The sequence below is a fragment of the Spermophilus citellus genome, assembly GCF_964194105.1.
Source record: "Spermophilus citellus genome assembly, chromosome: X".
Classification (NCBI taxonomy): Eukaryota; Metazoa; Chordata; class Mammalia; order Rodentia; family Sciuridae; genus Spermophilus; species Spermophilus citellus.
Window position 1 is genome coordinate 119,498,879 of NC_138190.1, and position 20,903 is coordinate 119,519,781.

Genomic DNA, 20,903 nt, shown 5'->3' on the forward strand with positions numbered 1-20,903 from the left:
ACAAGTACATAATGATAAATCACAAAATTACATACAATTATAATACAGCAATAAAATATTTTAAAAAAGAAGACTCTCTCTGTCTCTCTGTCTCTCTGTCTCTCTCTCTCTCTGTCTCTCTCTCTCTCTCTCTCTTTATATATATATATATATATATATATATATATAAAATTAAAACATTTGACAATACAAAGTGTTAGCAATGATATGGAGCAACTGAAATTCTCCTCGCTGGTATGAGTAAAAATTAATATTTCCACTATGAAAAACTCTTCAGCAACATGTACTAAAACTGAACATGTACTCATGTTTTTGATCAGTAATTACCTTCTTAAATATATGCAAAATTCAAATATTTATAGATGTGAAGGAATATAGAAATGTTTTTCATGAACGCCAACATCAATGATGGAGTGCATACTTTAAGTTTAGCTACACAGAACTTCATGGAATGTCAAACATTGTATTGAGTAAAATGGAACAAATACCCCACAGTAGATATTATCTATTCTAGTTATAAAAAGATAAAAATTGGCAAAAGCCAATCTAAAAAAATGTGATAATTTAAAAATGTGATTTATTTTTGGAGAGGCAGGGAGTAATAACTGGAAGTGGTTATAAAGACAGCTTTGGGTTTGTTGTTAATATACTATTTCCAGAATGTGGGATTAAGGAAGTAGGAAGTTTGAATGTTTGAACTTTTTTTCTAAATATATTATTAGCTATAATAGGACCTGGGGCTGTGGCTCAGTGGCAGAGTACTTGCCTAGCATGTATGAGGCATTGGGTTTGGTCCTTAGCACCACATACAAAAATAAATAAAATAAAGGCCTGCTGTCTATCTACAACTACAAAAGATTTTTTTAAAAAAATATATTATTAGCTGTAATAATGTTAACTAAAATATTAAAAGCTTCTGGGCTGGGGTTGTGGCTCAGTGGCAGAGTGCTTGCATCACATGTGTGAGGCACTGGGTTCCATTCTCAGCATTGCATATAAATAAATAAATAAATAGGGACTGGGGTTGTGGCTCAGCAGTAAAGCACTTGCCTAGCATGTGTGAGGCCCTGGGTTCAATCCTCAGCACCACATAAAAATAAATAAATAAAGGTACTATGTACAACTACAACTAAAACATAAATATTTTAAAAAATAAGTAAATGTCCTTCAACAACTAAAACCATATTTTTTAAGAAAAGTTTCTAACTATTAAGAAGATATTCTAATTGGCCTAACTTAATTCATATACTGACCATGATCCCATCTGCTGAGGTCACTGTTGTCACTGTTGGGGTTATTCAGTGGCACTCTTTTTTTCTTTGGTATTATTATACAAGGACATATATCTTTATTTTGTTTATTCATTCTTGTGTGGTGCTGAGTATCAAAACCACTGCCTCACATGTGCGAGGCAAGTGCTGTGCCACCAAGCCACCACCCCAGTGCTCAATGGCACTTTTTAAGAACAGAATATAAGCAGAGATATCAGAAAGAGGAAATGATCAAGATGGTAACATGGGTCATATAAATACCACTAAATCAAATTACCCCCAAAATTGTTGGCTTTGGAGTAAATAGGTATCAAAAATGTTAACCTGAAGAATTTTGGTCCTGCTATGGTTTGGATGTGATATGTTTCTCAAAATCTCATGTGATTTTTGGGATGGGCTTACTTGCTCAGCATGATATTCTCCAACTCCATCCAATTACCTGTCTTCTTTCTGATAATTGGATGCTGATCCATAATGGGGGTGCATGGGAAAAATGGAGAAATTTTGATTGGGCAAATGGGAGGGAGGCAGGGAGGGGACATGGGGGCAGGAAACATGGTAGAATGAGACAGACATTATTACCCTAAGTACATGTATGACTACACATATGGTATGGCACTACATTGTGTACAAACAGAGAAATGAAAAGTTGTACTGCAAATGTATACAATGAATCAAAATGTATTCTGCTGTCATATATACCTAATTAAAATAAATAAATTTTTACAAAACAGGAAATAAAGCCCATGTGTGAGACAATGCAAGGAAGCTTAGAGGTGAAACAATCAGATTATGAGAGCCTTAATCTAATCAGTGAATTGAACTGGTAATGGGATTAGCTGAGTGGTAACTGAAGGTATCTAGGTTGTGTCTTGAGGAGGTGGGGCATTTCAGGCATGCCTTTGGGGTATATATTTGTATCTGACCAGTGGAGATCTCTTTTTCTCCCTCTGATCATCATTTGAGCCACTTTCCTCCATCATACTCTTCCACCTGATGTTCAGCCTCACCTCTAGCCCTCAGGAATGGAGCTGTCTGTCTATGGACTGAGAACTCTGAAATGGTGAGCCTCCAAATAAACTTTTCCTCCTCTAAAATTGTTCTTGTAAGGTCTTTTAGTCACAGCATCAAAAAAGCTGACTAAAACAGAAATTGGTACCAAGAAGTAGAGTTGTTGCTATAACTAACCTGACCATGTGGTTCAGAAGCTTTTTGGAATTTTAAAGAGGAATTTTGTGATGTTCAGAAATACAAGCTGGAAATGCTTTAGATTGTTGTATGGGGAGTTTAATGGTCAATTCTGATGGGAGCTCAGAAGCTTAGAATTCCAACAGTACCATGGACAGTGAAGAAAGGGCCCAAGAAGGAAAAGGAGGATGCTATTGGTATTGGACAAGAAGCTATTTATGTGATGTTCTGGTTGAGAAATTGTCTTCATTTTGCTTGTGTCATAAGACTTTCTGTGAAGCTGATTTCAAAAGCAGTGGACTTCTTAATCTGGTGGAATAAATTTGCAGACAGCATAGCATTCAGGCAGTGGCATGAATATTGCTGGTGGCTTTTAGCAAAATTTGTTGTGATAATCAGGAGCAGAAAGCAGAGCTGAAAGATTTGGAAACTCTTGGACTTAAAAGATAGAAGTAAAATTTGTGTTAAGGAAGTTGCAATTGTTGAAGACATTACTGCCACTAAAGAAATGCTAAAGACTTTGCAAAGAGACAATAAGAAAGATGGCTTGAGGGCATCTCAGTAATTGGCAAGATCATATCCATCTCAGACTCAAGGAAGTAAAAGTAAAAAATCTCTTGAGAAGAGACCAGTCTTGTATCCTTTTTGCACAAGGTAGGTTAGGAAGTTTTTCAACATGCCCAGACACCCAAACACTCAGAGTCTGCTGCAGCCAGGTTCTCTGGAGGCTTTACTATGGCTGGAGATGGTGGCAGACTTAGGCATCAACCATGTAGTGCCAGTTCTTATGGAATGCAGGGAGCTGAAATGAGGGGGTCATGGAGGATTCCACCAAGAGTTCAAGGAAAGAACTGGGAAGCCAGAAATTTCTAAGTGCAGCATGATTGGAGTACTTGCAGACAGCACTTGAGAAGGTGATGTATGCAGATGAGAAGAAGAAACAAAACCTGCAGTACAATCCACCAATATTACAAAATACCAGTACCATGGGACATCATCCTAGGAAAACTGTAGGAATCTAGCAGAGATAAGCCAACAGAAAGGTAACTTGGGCTTCAACCATCAAGGCCACAGGAGGGGATCTACACAAGCCTTTTGGAAGGAACATCATGATGAGATGTGCTCTAGATGCCAGACACAGAACTAAAGGCTTGTTTGCCCAGATGGATTTCAATCTTACTTTGGTCCCATCCCTTCTTTCTATGCTCCTATTTTTCTAAATGTAAATGTTTACTATGGGTGTTTATATATTGGATACTTGTAAATTGCTTTTGATTTTTAGAGGAACTTATGATGCAAGTTTGCCCTGAGGCTCAGAGGAGACTTTGGATTTGAATTTTTGGGCAATCCTTGAACTGCTGAGACAATGGGGTCTCTTGTAAATCGACTAAATACTATTTTGCATTGTGAATGGTTATGAGCTTTTCGGGGATAGAGGTGGAATGTGATGGTTTGGATGTTATGTGTCCCCCAAAAGCTCATATGTGAAACAATGCAAGGACACTTAAGGTGAAATGATCCCATTATGAAAGCCTAAATCCAATCAGTGAATCTATCTGGTGATGGAATTAACTGGGTGGTAACTGAAGGCACCAAGGGTGTGGCTGGAAGAGATTGGGCATTTGGGGTATATATTTGTATGTGTAAAATGGAAATTTCACTTTGTGCTTTCTAATTATTATGTGAGCTACTTCCCTACACCATCCTCTTTCACCATGATGTTCTGCCTTATCTCAAGCCCCGAGGAATGGAGCCAGCTGTCTAAGAACTGTGACCATGAGCTTCCAAATAAAACTTTCCTCCTCTAAATTTGTTCCTGTCAGGTCTTTTATTCTCAGCAGGAAAAAAAAACTGACTAAAGCATGTCTTATTAGAAGAAAAAGGAGGCAAACATTCATTCAAAAATAAAAGTAGCAATTCTTTCAAAAATATGAAAGCATTCAATGAGTAAAATGCTTCCTGCTGAGACCTCAAATAGATCAAATTGAAAGGAATAAGTGAATTAAGGGTCATTGGTGATATATATGACAAGAATTTCAGTGGCATGAGAGGAGAAGACATCTGATTACAAGCAAAACCTGATTGCATTAGGATGAAGAATAAAAGAGTACCCTTGGAATCTGATGAAATCTATGAACCTTCTTACCCCAAAGATGCATATACACACATACACATAAAATAATGTCTTTTATTTTAATGAGTTTGTATACCTATTGATACCTACATATTAATACTATCTCAGTAAATCTTAGTGCAAGATATTCTTAGAAGGAACATGCTTAAGAGGAAGACATGAGAGCAAGAACTAAAGTGAGAACAGTATTGGGAAAGACCTGAGGTGCTAATGTGTGTGTTGTTTTGTTTTGTTTTGTTTTGTTTTTGTACCAGGGATTGAACTCAGAGGTACTCAACCACTGAGCCACATCTCTATTTTGTATTTTATTTAGAGACAGGGTCTCACTTGGTTGCTTAGCACCTCACCATTGCTGAAGCTGGCTTTGAAATTGTGATCCTCCTGTCTCAGCCACCGAAGCCACTGGGATTATAGGCATGCACCACCATTCCCAGCTAATGTGTTCTCTTTTTAATGGGAAAATTTGAACATAGTTGTAAACTTCTGAACAAGAACTTATACAAATGAAGAAATTATAACACGCCAGACAGAAGAAATAACTGAAGACAAAGGTTAATAGTATGGACAAGATAGGAGAAGATAAAAGCAAGACAAAAAGCAGAAGTAATAAACAGAAGTTTTTTCTCCTCTTGTTCTGAGACTGAAAGGAATAATTTGATAGCAGAGGAAGCTATAAATAAATTTATGGATGTGGTAACAGGGAGTTATGCAGCTTCATTGCCATTAAACTCTGTTTTCTTTATGAAGAAATAAAATTATCTACAGAATAAAGGGAGGGAAGATAAAAAAAAACTAAAGACATTTATTTTAGGATTCAGATAATCTTCCTGATATTTATTTTTAATGTTTTCATTGAGTAATGATTTGAGAATCACATGTTTTGGGCATTAAACTGAGATACACTCGAGGCATAGTCTTTGCCTTGGAGGAATTCACAGTTTAACAATTGAACAAGTTCCCTCATGTGATAGTGGCTGCTTCCAAGACCAGAATGAGAAGGATTATAAAGCTGGACTTCCATTCAACAAGAGATAGTATCTGTGATAGAAATACAGAACACTACATATGTGTCATTCTTTTTACATGTGCATAAAGTTTGCTCTCAGATTATTAAAAATATAAAGTCACTTATAATATGAGGGGAAGAATTATACTAATTTTATTTCAGGGATTATCTTAATCTTATTTCAAATTGTACCTTACTTCTGAAATAACTTCCATAAGTTTACCTTTTTAAAAATATATGGTTTCCTGATTTTTAACTGTACCACGCATGCAAAAGGGCCCTCCAGTTCTAGCATTCACTTCCTATATTATATGAATTTGATTTGAACATCTGAATTTCACTGTCATTTCAAACAAGTTTGTCATTTGTCTCTCTTATGCATAATCCCTGAAATCCATTTGTCAATGTTTTATAAATAATAGAATTTGTGATTTTTAAAAAGAAATTAACTCTCCTATTCTAGTACATGTGAAATAATATATAGGAACAGTATAGCAGTTAATACTTTTAACTGTTGGCCAGTCTAATTATAATTTTTACTAGGTTTTATTACTTTGTCTACTGTTTGTCTTTCTTTCTAGTTTCCCTTCCTTATTATCCCCCCTTTTTAAATAAATTTTCTTTAAACCTCTTAGTAGACCCCTATAAGATTTTTTTTAGTTGCTTAACACCTCCATGATCATATTTAGGTTAAAGGATTTTCTTTATTAGATTAATGTACATCCAAATGACATCTAAAATGAATGAAAGGATTTAAAACCATAGTTGCTGTATCTAGTGATAGTGTCATACTAAGATTTCCAATGGCACGTCCTGATACAAAGGAAAGAGTTCAAGAAGTGATGGTGAGGCAGCTTGGATTTTAATTCCTCATCTCCTATTAATGCTATATGTAATTAACTAAATCATTTAATTAACCAAAAATATATATTTGAGAAGTTGAGGGTGTTTGGTTAGGACTTGGAAAATAATTTCTAAGTTTGTTCATCTTTGATTAATTCTCCAAATAATCCGGAATTGAGAGTCTCCTAGATTCTTCCGTTAATTAGCTAATTTACCGTTAATTAGCTATGCGTTCTCAAAAAGCAAAATCTCTTTGAAACGCTATTCTGTAATGTGAATATTATAGAAACAAGAGGGAGAACATTACAAGAGTAAACTTCAGAAAAACACAACCCAATGAACTCAATCTACTCATTGCCCAGAATTTTTCCATATTGATGCTATGACTTTCAGTAGAAACTGGGGGCAACTTAATAAAGTGATATGATTACTTTATTAATAAGGTAGAATTATTAGTGGAACCATATATATACATGATCATTAAGCATGACTGATGAATTTTATATAGACAAACAAGTGAGTGGAAATATGATCAGTACCTACTTGAGAATATGTAGTAAGTTGACTGATGAAAACATATGATGGCATGGAATTAGCATAGCCTGATATTTTCTATCCATAAAAGGCAAATATTTACTGTTACTACCTTTCATTAAATGTTGCTCTGTCCTACAAACCAAAGTTTCTATAAAGTGACTTTCTACTTTTCACTTCATTCTCTGATCCCGTAGCATATCTCTCAGGGAGGCAACATGATTTCCAAATTCTTAGAATATATCACACTGATTTCACCCTGCATTATAAGCAGTAGCTGTATGGGAAAACACTGAAGCCTGTCATCACAGATTGTAGTTTTTGAATGAGACAATGCATTTTAAAACACTTAATTTTGGTTAAGGCTATTGTTAAAATACTGTTTGAAATACTGTTATTTGGGACTGAGAGGAAAAAAGGACACAAGGATCTTTCCCTAAAAGAGTTTAAATTAATATCACTAATAATTACAGATAATATTTACTGAGGTCTTAGCATCTTCTTGCTCTCATGCTAAATACTTTTCATCCATCTTCACAGCCTCCATCTGAGAATGGTATGTTATTTCTCTTTCACAGATGAGAAAAAGTAAACCTAAGTGGATTAAGTAACTTGCATAAGATCACACAACTAATAAGTGACAGAGTAAGGACTTAAATGTAAGCAGTTTGAATCTAGAAAATCTAGTCAAAGACTGTGTTGGAAGCTCAGAGAAGACCTCTGTTTGGGATAAAATAAGAGTATTACATTATTGGATTAATACCCATTCTAATAAGAAAATAACAACCATAATTTTGTGCTGTAAGGATGTGAAGTAATTGGTATTTGTACTTTTTACTATGAGAAGGTAGAGTAAATTTTAACCCAAATATGTTTTTTAAAAGAAAATTGCCCACTTTAGTTTTAGTTCCAGATCCACTTAGTTTGCTCTGTGACAGCCATGCTATTTTTGCTTTTCAAATTTACAAAGTTTGAATTACTCATTACAGTTTACAATTGATAGTTTTAGACAAGTGCCCAACATGTGTCCTAAATGTTTATACCTAATGAATTTGAAAACTGTCATGTGTCTTCATATGAATAAAATATGTGTTAAGTTGTGATAAAGTTGCAACTAAATATTTAATTAATTTAAATTACTTTCATCCCATCAAATCTTCAGAGGGTTGAGCTCAGTGGCTCAGGCTTATAATTCCAGTGGCTCAGGAGGCTGAGTCAGGAGGATTGAGAGTTCAAAGCCAGCCTCAGCAAAAGTGAGATGCGCAGCAAGTCAGGGAGATCCCGTCTTTAAATAAAATACCAAATAGGGTTGGGCATGTGGCTCAGCGGTTGAGTGCCCCGAGTTCAATCCTCAGTATTCCCCCCAAAAAAGTTAATCAATTTTTCTTTAGTAGGCAATTTATAGCTGGTTCTTGATTTTTCACCATTGATCCACTCTGTATTTTGATTAGAGAACTTAATCTGTGCACATTAAAGATAACTATTAGCAAAATATAATATTGCTATTTTAATTGTTTTCTCAATACATTGTAGACCCTGTATTCCTTTCTTTCTTACTGTATTCCTTTCTGAGTGGATTATTTTCTCTAATTGTATGTTTTCATTTATTAAATTTTTATCTTTTGTGTGTCTATGTTAGGTTTTTGCTTTGTGGTTACCAAAGTTTACATAAAATATCTCATAGTTATAACAAGCTATTTTAAGCTGATAGCATCTTTTGTAATATATTTATTTATTTTTTAGTTGTAGTTGTACACAATACCTTTATTTGTATGTGGTGCTGAGGGATTGCACCCAGGGCCTCACACTTGCGAGGTGAGCACTGTACCACTGAGCCACAACCCCAACTCAGGCTGATAGCATCTTAACTTTGACTGCATTGAAGCTGTAGGACTTTGTCCTTTCATTATCCAGCAAGAACTCTTCTGTTAGAGGTCTATGTCTTTAGCTTCAGTCTCTTATTTGTGTCTCCTTTCCGTTTCTTGTAACAAGGATATTTATTATAATCTCAAAAACAACTATGATTTTTATATTTCAGTTTTTATAATTTACATGTTTAAATATTGAATGAAAGAAGTCTATTTCAGAACAAGTTTTTTTTTCTTTTCCCACATTTTATTGGTGCATTATAGTTCTAAAAATTTCCTTATTTACTCTTTACATATTTCCATCTGCTTACCATTCCCATAACTTTACTTAAAATGCCCTTATCAAGAGAACTGATACATTTATTTGCTGAAACTAATGAATAATTTTTGTTTCATCTTCCTCAACCATTCAGCAGCATTTAATAGAATTTGTCATTCCTTCTTTCTCACAATATTTTCCTTTCTTAGTTTTCACCTCATAGATGACTCCTTTTCTACCCTCTGACTACTTACTCTATAACTATACATTTTAGCTCCTCCTTCTCCCAAGACTTTCATTGTATTGGAATTCCTGAAGGACACAATTCTAGCTGGGCACAGTCATGCACATCTGTAATATCAGCAATGTAGGAGGCTGAGACTGGAGTATTACAAGTTCAAGACGAGCCTCAGCAAATTAGCAAGACCCTCAGCAACTTCAAGAGACCCTATCTCAAAATTAAAATATAAAGGGCTGGGTAAAGTGGTAAAGCGCCTCTGGGTTCAAACTCCAATATCAAAAGTCACTACTCTAGATTATCTTCTTTTCCCTATCCACTCTCTGTCTTGGTGTTAATAATTTACACAGCACTGATTACTATATGGAGACTTAGTTCTTAAATGTATATGTCCAGCATATACAGCTTTCCTGAGCTTCAGACAGTATATTCAATATTCATTTTACTATCTCTTATGTATTTCAGAGATGTTTCAAATAGGGATGATAAAATTAAGCTCTTGAACTTCCCCAAACTTATTCCTCTCCAAGTCTTAACAAAAATGACAAAAAAAAAAAAAACAGTACCACATTACTATTGATTTGCTTGTTCAGGTCAGAAAACGTGGACCCATCTATATTATTTCTTTCTTTTTCCTCAGTTTCACATGTATTCATAATCACAAATGCACATTCATCTAATGCACCCATTAGAAAATTCTGGCGATCTCAGTCCCAAAATGCCTCTAAACCTATCTACTTTTCTCCATATCTACTGCCATATTTTATCACAGGCCTTCTTATCTCTCATTTGGATTGCCATAATAGATTTTAAAGTGGAATCCTATTCATACTCCCCCCATCCCTATCAGCCTGTCATAATCCATTCTAAACAAAATAACTGGAGTGATCTTTAATGTAACCATGTGAATATAATCATGTTACCCTCATGCTTAAAATTTTAATGGTTTTTAAATGCATTCAGAATATAATTGAAAACCTTTATCATGATCTGCAAATTCTGAATAACCTCGCCCCAAACTCTGTTTTACTTAGTACCACTCATGCTCTCACTTGTTATATCCTTAATACAATGCATTTTTTTAGTCCCTAGGAGAAAACCACCTCAGGGCTTTAATGCTTGCTCTATAATCTTCCTTAAAGTTTATTCACCAATAAATTTGCATGAATCCTTGTCATTCAGGTTTCAGCCTATATGCCACTTGTGCATACAACCCCTTCATGACCATTTAAATAATGTTCCCCATATTATTATCTGTCATAAGTCTATTTACTTCCTATTATTTCTCAATGACTGTTATTATTGGGTTTGTTTGGTTTTTGTTCTTCTTATGTAAATATTTTATTTATATATGACAGCAGAATGCATTACAATTCTTATTACATATATAGAGCACAATTTTTCATATCTCTGTATACATAGTATCTTCACACCAATTCATGTCTTCAAACATGTACTTTGGATAATAATGACCATCACATTCCACCATCATTAATTACCCCCTGCCCCCTCCCTTCCTCTCCCACCCTCTGCCCTATCTAGAGTTCGTCTATTCCTCCCATGCTCTGGCTCCCTATCGCACTATGAATCAGCCTCCTTATATCACAGAAAACATTCAGCATTTGGTTTTGGGGGATTCACTAACTTCACTTAGCATTATCTTTTCTAAATCCATCCATTTACCGGCAAATGTCATGATTTTATTCTCTTTTATTGATGAGTAATATTGCATTGTGTATATATGCCACATTTTTTATCCATTTGTCTATTTAAGGACATCTAGGTTGGTTCTCCAGTTTAGCTATTGTGAATTGTGCTGCTATAAACATTGATGTGGCTGTGTCCCTGTAGTATGCTGTTTTTAAGACTGAGGAGAGGGACAGCTGGGTCAAATGGTTCCCAATTTTCCAAGAAATCTTTTTTTTTTCTTTGTTTATTTAGAATGTAGCCCAATCTTGTCCTATTATTGGATTCAAATTAATTGCTAGTATTAAAATGTCTAACAACTCCTTTATTTTGAAAGTAAGCAGTTAGTGACATATTATTCAGATAAATTCAAGAATAGAAGATGGTGACTCTCAAAGCTCACATTCGGATTCTCAAAAGGGAGATATTCACACTTAGGAGACTTGCACATAGACAAAAGAAAATATCCACTTTACATTCCTAGTTTCAAGGACTATGTTCTAGAAACAAGACTACTCTCATTAAAAATTTTCAAACCATTGAATATTAGTGTATGCATTAACAAATGTAGCATGCATGGCTAGATTCAACATTATCTACTAAGTTTTGCTTGGAAAAATGCCCTTTGGACTCAAAACAATATGCTTATATAACTGTTGCTATTATCCACACACACACACTTGACATCCCTAAGAACTAAATTCAAATTCTTCTTCTCTTTGTAATAGGTCTTTAAAAAGACTTAATGACAACCTATACAATAGCTTTCCCAAATTTTGATTACTGTAATTAAATACCTGGCATGCATGGCTTGAAGGTCAGTCAGTATCAGCCTCTGAGTTGTGGAAGGGATATAGAATAGAGATTTATATATGGCCACTGTGTTTAATCATCCTTTGAATAACATTTCAATGGGCAATTGAATGGTGCAGCTGTTTGTAATCACTTAGTAACAGTATTGCAGTCTCTTGAGAACATATATGTAAGTGCTGTTGAATTTTGTATTCAAGTTGATCTAAATCAGGTTGGTTTGTTATAAAACTAGTATGTTCTATAAGGCCAAAAGATGGATAATAAGATATATTCAAATTACCTGTGATTTAGGAGCAATGCTATTTTTCAATTCCTTCTACCTTACCCATCTTTCTGCTTAAAATAAGCTACTTAAGTTTCCATACAGTTAAAAATGATTCTACTAATGTGATATCTGCATCATGCTCAGTTTCCAAACTGAAGAGACAAATTTAGGTAAATTGCATACATTCTTTCACTTGGTCCTCCTCGTAACTAAATAATTATATTTGCCATAGCTTTGGGATGGGGAATAAACTGGGATAAATATTCATAAATTAAATCTGTGACTGAGCCTTAATATGAACTAACTCATTGAAGGAAGGAAACTGGTGCTCATCCAATAGAACTTCCAAAGAATCCACAATCATAAAAAAATATTTAAAATTTCTGTTAATGTCATTTCATGAATCATCTGCATAGTTTAATGACAATTGAATCTCAATGGTTATAATTAAACTTTATTAATTGATAAATCAACCTGCAAATAAATGTTGTTATTCTCATTTAGAATATGAAGAAATGGAAGCTAAGAGAGGTAAAGTGACTTGTACAGCATCATACAGCTGTGAGAAGCAAAAAATGAACGCAAACCCAATCTGTTTGACTCCAAAACTTGACCTCTTAGTAACTATACTCTATAACCTCCTTAAGATTTTAGAAGATTAATGCATTCTTATCAAAAACATAAAACTAAAGTGGAAAGAAACAAACATAAGAAATCTACTTGGAAAATATTATATTATGGAAGGTTTTGCACTAGTTTGGCAGCAGTTAAATTGTTAAATTTAAAAAAAATGAGCAAGGGTTATGGGAAAAGAAGACTACTTAGTGATTCATTGGACATGAATGACCCAAGAGCCAACTGAAGAAGCCCCCATTGCCCAGAGTGGAAATTTTTTACACAAGATAAATAAAGTAGTATTGGAGTATAATCCAAAATTTAAAACAAATGTACATAAAATCATACTTTACAAATAGAAGAAATAAATGTGTAGAATTCCAAGTCATTTATGCTGATAAATCATTTAATATAGTGGAGCATAATTCCTTACTTCACTTTGTACTAGGAACAATGCCTTTCGAACTGTTCAGTATAGAAACGGGTGAAAAGTGTATCTTGGCAGTGCAAAAACCTGACAAACAGCACTTCATCAAGGCAACCAAAGTCAATAACTATAGTCATAAATCATGTTGATAATATGTACTTTCGATATGTGATAAGAACAGTACCTTATTTCTATGAGATTCCTACCAAAAACTTATATCCACAAATATTGGTGAGAAAAACATCAGACAAATTCAAATTGAGAGACATTCTATAAAATGCCTGACCAATACTCATAAAAATAAGTAATATCTGAAAAAACATTACAGTGTAGCAAAACCTAAGAAAATATGATTTAATGGTATGTTTTATTGTGAATGGGATCCTAGAGCATAAAATGATATTAGGGAAAAAATCAATGACATTTGAATAAAACATGGGCAATAGTTAATAGCAATATATCATTATGGGTTCATTAATTGTAATATGGGTCATTAATATATTAAAAATAAGGGAAATCAGATGTAGTCTATATCAGAATTTTTCTGTACTATCCTTATAATTTTTTTCTGAAAATCCAAAACTCCTCTGAAACAAAAAAATTTTCTTTAAAAATGTATGACAGCTCATTCTGCTAGTGAGGCTTTGGGGAAATAAGCACTCATACATACAGCTCCATGTTCTAGTGGGAATACAAATTCCTGCAACCCCTATGAAGGGGAATTGAATAGTATCTAAAAAAATATACATTTATCATTCACACCATGAATCCAAATTCTAGGGATTCTCCCTGAAAATATGCCCCCATCAAACAAAATTCAGATAACAAGATCTTTTGCTGCATCATTTTAACAAAAGGCATAATATTGGAAAATCCTAAATGTCTCCACTTAAGAGGGTGGTTTAATAAATTATGGTACATCCAAACAATAGGGTATTGGGCAACTGCAGAAAAAAAGAATGAGGAAGAAAGTATGAATTGATATGGAATGACTTCTAAAATATGTTAATGGAAAATATTGAATTGCAAAGAGTATCTGTTGTATGCTACCTTTATGAAATGGAGATGGGAAAATATCAGAATACATACTTACCTGCTAAATTTTGAAGAAAGAATTAGGAAAGATAAATTAGAAACTAGAATGATTGGTTACCAACAGAGGGTGAGGAAGAACAAGGTAAAAAATATGGTGGATTGGATAATTTAGAAGGGACAGGGTGGGAGTGACATTTCTCTGAGTACACCTAAATGGCTTTAATTTTTGGAACCATGTTAACATACCACATACTTTAAACACCAACAAGTCCTCCTAAGTTATGGACTAGAGACATTAGAGTAGCAAGTGCTCTTATGGGAAGAAGACATTTTGAACTACAGCTTTTCTCCAGGCTCACAGATTTAATTCCAACCTAACAGCTGCACTGCAGTCCATGAAATATTTACATTGTTTCTTGCTAAATTATATACATTATTTACCATATCATCTATTAAATATTTACTGTCTTTCCAAATATGTCATGTATCACACTCCACTGCTCTTGTTTCTTTTAGCAATGAATAGAAAAGGCCTGCAGAAGCCTGGTGAAAGTGGCTGTGGCAAAGAAAAAAGTGGGGAGAGAAAATATAAAAAGAAGCAGAAGATAGCTCCTAAAAAAAAAGATTCAGTATTATTCACTATTTTCTCCACTTGCCCTTCCTATAGCTGGTATGATCACTACTCTCACTTGGAGAAGCTGTTTCCCCCAATTATTTATATACACAATAGTCTATTACAAACTGTTCTAGAAACAAGCTACATTATTCTCAGGAACCATGCTCTAGAATGGCCAGATACATAAAATTGTCTGTTAAGAAAGGCTTATATTAGCCCTATGCAGTGGTGCATACCTGTAATACCAGCAACTTGGGGGAAGCAGAGACAGGAGGATTTCAAGTTCAAAGCCAGCCTCAGCAACTTAGTGAAACCCTCAGCAACTTCAGGAGACCCTGTCTCAAAATTTTAAAATAAATTAAACAAAGCCTGGGAATATAGATTAGTAGTAAAACACTCTTGGGTTCAATCCCCAGCACCAGGAAAAAAGAAAAAGAAAGAAAAAAGAAAGGCTTATATTGATGACATAAGACACAAGCCCCCCCCACATGCCACCTTATTCAAAACTCTTTCCTACAGGAAATATAATTGAATGCATTCAATATAATATACTAGAAGTTGAATACATTCAACTTTCCATGGGCAATGTGATGTTTCAATTGCTGGGAAATATGAAAATCAATTATAGATGTATTGTCAATAGGATATATATGGATACTCATGATCAGTAAAAATGGTGTCAGGGATATACAAAAATGAAACAACTGATGGGTTCCTGCTTAAGAAATATTTTCTTTAACTTGTTTACTATCTACAAAGGAGGCATCTTAGATGTTGCTAGTCAGCTACTAATTGTATATTTTCCTCCTCTGACAGAAACTTGATATTTAGAGGGGCATGCTAAATGACTGTCTTTCCAATTTTCCTTGTACATGAGGGTGGCATGATGAAGTTTTAACCAATGAGGAGAAAGTGGAACTTCTGCCTAGGACTTCCAGAAGTTTCTTTATAAGAGAGGGGTACGTTACTTTCTTTCTCCATACTACTACTTAAAACCTGAAGATGATGACTGAAGAGTCAACAGAGCCATATTGAACCATAAGGATGAAGGTCATATCATAGGAATAAAAAAAAAAAGTTGGAAAAATCAGTCTCTCTCCCCGACCCATGACCATGGTATTGCTATACTAGCCCTTAAAAGCAAACCTTAACACTTGTTTTACAAGAGAAAAAAATACCTATTTAACATACTTAAGCTACTATATTTTAGGTCTTTGCTATATATAGTTAGACTAGATCTATACTAATACAACTAGGTTCATGCACTAGTTTTACCTGTCTACCATCTAAGCCTACAGGCAATGAGTACTCTTATGTTTGTCTTATTTCTGTCAAATCTTTTTCTGAGAGCAATTATTTATCCCTTAATGGTGCAAATACAACTGTGGGTTATTTCAATTATAGCTATCTACTCAGAAGGAAAGGTTGTCTTTGTTTCTACTCAATTGAAGTCAGGGGATATCTTTCTATATTAATTGTGAATATCCTAAATTGTTCTTTCTCCTATTTAGATTGGAATGGTTTACAAATGGGTTAGTGCTGCCAGTGGGTTGAAATATATTATTGATGTCCACATGTTTGGAGCTGTCAAGACTTTGCTAGTTAATTTTCTTTTGTTTGATTATGTGGTTATTTGCAAATACTGTGCAGATATAAATGCATCAACATATTTAATTTCTGCACAGAAATTTAATTCCTAAAGTTCTAATCATTTTAAAAACAAAATTGTCTAAAATTTTCCTTAAACTTTACTTTAGGTCAGCAAACATCTGTTAATTGCTTACATATTTGGAAATAAAAAGCAAACTTAGATTCAATAAGTCCCAAGCTTGGATTCTCAAGAGGGACAGGGGTGTAGACACTTTTGAAGGAATAATTCGAATTAAAATTATCCTCAAATGAATGGGTGCTATAATTGCATTTTGAATTAAATTTAGTCATCTATGGCATCACTACCTCTTTTCACATCTTCTACATTGTCTTTTTTTTTTTTCGTTGCTGAAACACATTGACTCACCTCATCTTCCAGGTGGGATTTCCTGAAATCTCTACTATCACCCATTAAACATCCGATACCAAAAGTGCATTGCAGGTGTTTTATAGGAAGGATATTCTTTAAGATTGGCTTTAATAGAATACACAGGCTTATGATTAAGATTGATGGTTTTATAAAATTCTATAAGGATCTTTCTATACCAGTAACTTCTTCAAAAAAAATCAAGGGAATGTCATTAACATTGAATATTTCAATATTTAAAGTGAAAAGGTCTATTTTTTGTAATAACAAATCTAGATTGTTGCATGACCTTTTCCCTTTACCCTGGAAGGCTGGATAGAACAAAAAATGTTCTCAAGGTTGTTTTGATAAAACATACTCTTTGTAGTCAACTAAATGCTTAAATATTAACAGAAAGATTGGGACGAATATTAGTACTGGATAGTGTTGGTTTTAGATCTTTAAGCCCATGTAATATCATTTTTCTTAGTCTAGGCTTCTCCCTGTAAATCGAGTAAATTTCAACTTCATGCCCTCTTTGATGTGGAATTGATCTCTGTATATTTATGCAAGTCACTTTTAGCATTGGTTAATATACATAATAATTTCTAGGCTCCCCATTGACTTCTTGGGAATGGGAACCAGCTATCAAATCATTGCATGGGGGTGGTAGGGATTCCAAGTGTGTCTTTTATATGTGATCACTATACTGTTCTGAAACCTTAATTAGCAGGATAGGCTGATGATAGAAGGGGTTTTGAACTAACACTAAAGTCCAACACATTATGAATGATATAGTTGATTTATTGTATTCCCAATCTGTTCTCTATTTTTGTTTCACTTTAAAAATCAGTTGTGAAAGTGTAAATTACCTTATTTTAAACCCAACAATGCTCACATTAGAAAAATCCATAGATAGTCCAGTACATTTGGTTCAGGCCACATTATATATAGGCTTCAACTAAGCTGTCATGTCATATCATTTGATTCAAGTTTATCATTATGGGATGATTTTTAAATGAGTTTGGAGGTATTTATCAAAAAAAGTCACACAAATTTAATGTCTAAAATATACCTGAATAGGCATAATCCCAAGGTAGATGAACGTTTTGTTTATGTCCCTAGTTGTTGTTCCTCTGCAATTCTTCTTTTCTGTATCAGCATACTTTCAATTATACCTATTTACATGTGTTGGAGAGGAATTAAAAAGGGGGGTGGGGGAGAGAGAGAGAGAGAGAGAGAGAGAGAGAGAGAGAGAGAGGGAGGAAGGAAGTCTAAGGTTTTAGTGGAGATTTTGTTCAGACTGACTTTTTACTGATGTTTTCATGCTTGAGATTAGAATAGAGGGAAATATAAGGGCAAATCTTTCATAACACTATTTTTCTTATATTCCATTCCATTTAGAAACCTTCTCAGTTCACTAATTCTATGCACTTTTAAATTTATTTCCTAAATTAGCCTTCAGGAATTAAGTATTTAAATGCCAAATAATTTTTAAAAGGTTATATAGAGTATAGGAATAGAATTAAATAAAACCCAAGCATTATCAGTTCATCCATTAGGAACAAACTGATTTTAGAAAGAAAATGAAATCAAATTCTATTTAAAAGTATAAGAAGAGTTCAATTTCACCAAAGAAATAAGCCAGCTCTGGCATTCAACCAATTCCCCAGGCTTCCTTGGGGGCTAAGTTCTGTCTGCACATCAATGAAAGAATCAGTATTTGAGACACGAAGTAACTTTTGGCAGACATTGAAAAAGGCACCAAATGGTCTCTGTCTTTGCTGTGATCAACTGTGAAATGAAAACCTACCACTTAAATCACTTCTACTGCAACCTAATTCGTTCTCCCTGAGCACAATACAGAATAAATCTCAGTGCCCTCTGGCCCATGGAATTTTTCTTAAAATAAAGTCAACAGTGTGAAGTTTCTGTGGTTGGAACATCTTCCCAATCTGCAAGTATACTTGATATTTCAACTGTAGGTTGAAATTTAGTCTATCAGTGTATTTTCTGGTGTGTACAATGCCAACTGAAATTTGAGTGCTGGTTCTACCACTGATTAGCTATGTGACCTTGGTCATGTCATTTATTTATCTTTTCCAGCTTTCCTTTTCTTCACATATAATTTTTTAAAACATGAACTGATTCCAAAGTTTAATTTCAGCTTTAAAGGTCTATGAAACCAACTACTTTTTCATTATATAAAACTGTTATCAGGGGTTGGGGTTGTGGCTCTCTGGTAGAGTACTTGCCTAGCACATGTGAGGCACTGGGTTTGATCCTCAGCACCACATAAAAATAAATAAAATAAAAGTCCATTGACAACCAAAAAATATTTTTAAAAACCTGTTACCAATACCAAGTAGTATTCAGACATAGATTTAAATTTGTCTTCTCTCTCTCCAACTTTCAACAATCAGGCACAATTTAGCATAAAAACTTAGCTACCTATCTATAAGGTAGAGCGAGTCATATATTCAAAGGAGTAGATATCTGCCTCCACAGGGCATGATGCTCTTAATTTATACAACTTCCCCTACAGAAAAGCAAAGCTCCAAATCATCTCATATGTGCATTTCTTTGTTTTGTGATAATTTTGTCTTTATGCAACCTAATTCTGAGGGAGAGAGCTAGAAAGTATGAGATCACTTATTGAAAATAAACATATTTTTAGTTTGGATTTGTGACAATTATAGAGGAATATTCTTGGCTATTAAATGTAAATATGAACTCTACAACAAAACAGTGGTCATAATTGAGTGAAAATCTATTTTTGAAGGTGAATGTGGTCATTAGATTTTAGGAGAACTTATGTGTCCTTCTAGAAGAGGGCAGCCTCTACAAACTACATTTAAGGTCAAGAAACACAGGAATTCAAATAACCTGGGGAAAAGAAGGTGAGGATATGTGTGGTTGATCAAATATTCTTCAAGAAAGACTTAGTTTTTTTCTTTCTTTCTTTTGGGCATTGGGGACAGAATCCAGGAGTATTTTATCCCAGATTTACATCCCAAGGCTTTTTTATTTTTTATTTTGAGACAGGGTCTCACTAAGTTGCTGAGGCTGACCTTAAGCTTGCAATCTTCCTGCCTCATTCTCCCAGGTAGCTGGGATGACTGACATGCTCCACGTTTCTTCCTTAAATTTATTTTTCACAATTTTGGGGGGATACGTATATACATATGCATACACACACACACACACACACACACACACACACACACACACACACTACATCTGTTGGCTTCAGACGTAGTTTTATTTGGAGGGAGGCACCAGAATTGAACCCAAGGGCACTTTACCACTGAGCTACATCCCCAAACCTTTTTTTAATTTTTATTTTGATTTTTGAAACAGGGTCTTGCTAAATTGATGAGATGGGCTTCAAACTTGCAATTCTCTTGCTTCACCCTCCTGATTTGCTAGGATGACAGGTGTGTGCCACCACACCTGGCAAATAACAAATAATTAGTTTTATTTGAATATCTGTGAGCAAATAGAATTCAATTACCAGAAATTCACTTAATGCAGCCTTCATTAGCAGAGTACCTCTATTCTGTCCAAAGTAATGTTTATCCCAGAGTAAAGGAAAAGTCTCATGAGTTTACCTGCATTTTATGAATATGTAGTTCCTTTAGGGAGAAATTGCTGGAGTCTCCTGAATCTCATTTCTTACTAGGATGCTATTTCCCCTATATAATATATATTTAATATTTCCTTGTACTTTTGTGTCTATATTCCCTAAATGTTTGATGTCTTAGGTTCCCACACTAAGTAGGAACAAAACTTGATTTCAACTGACAGATGCTGGCAGAAATTATGAATTCTTCATGAGAAGCCAAAGTTAGGCAAATATGCACCAACTGTTCTGTAGCTTTGAAAATAGAAAAACAGTCAACCAAATTAAAGAGTACACAGTATTGTGGGGGCAACATAAACCCACTCAATGATCTAAAATGTAGTTTTTCTCATCCATCTTCATTTCCTATTGGCTTCAGTGCCAGATGTTTTAGAATCTTAAGCATCTTGCAGTCTTTCAAATAGCTACATAAGTAACTAAGGTGTATGTTGGCAAGTGTGTGTGTGTGTGTGTGTGTGTGTGTGTG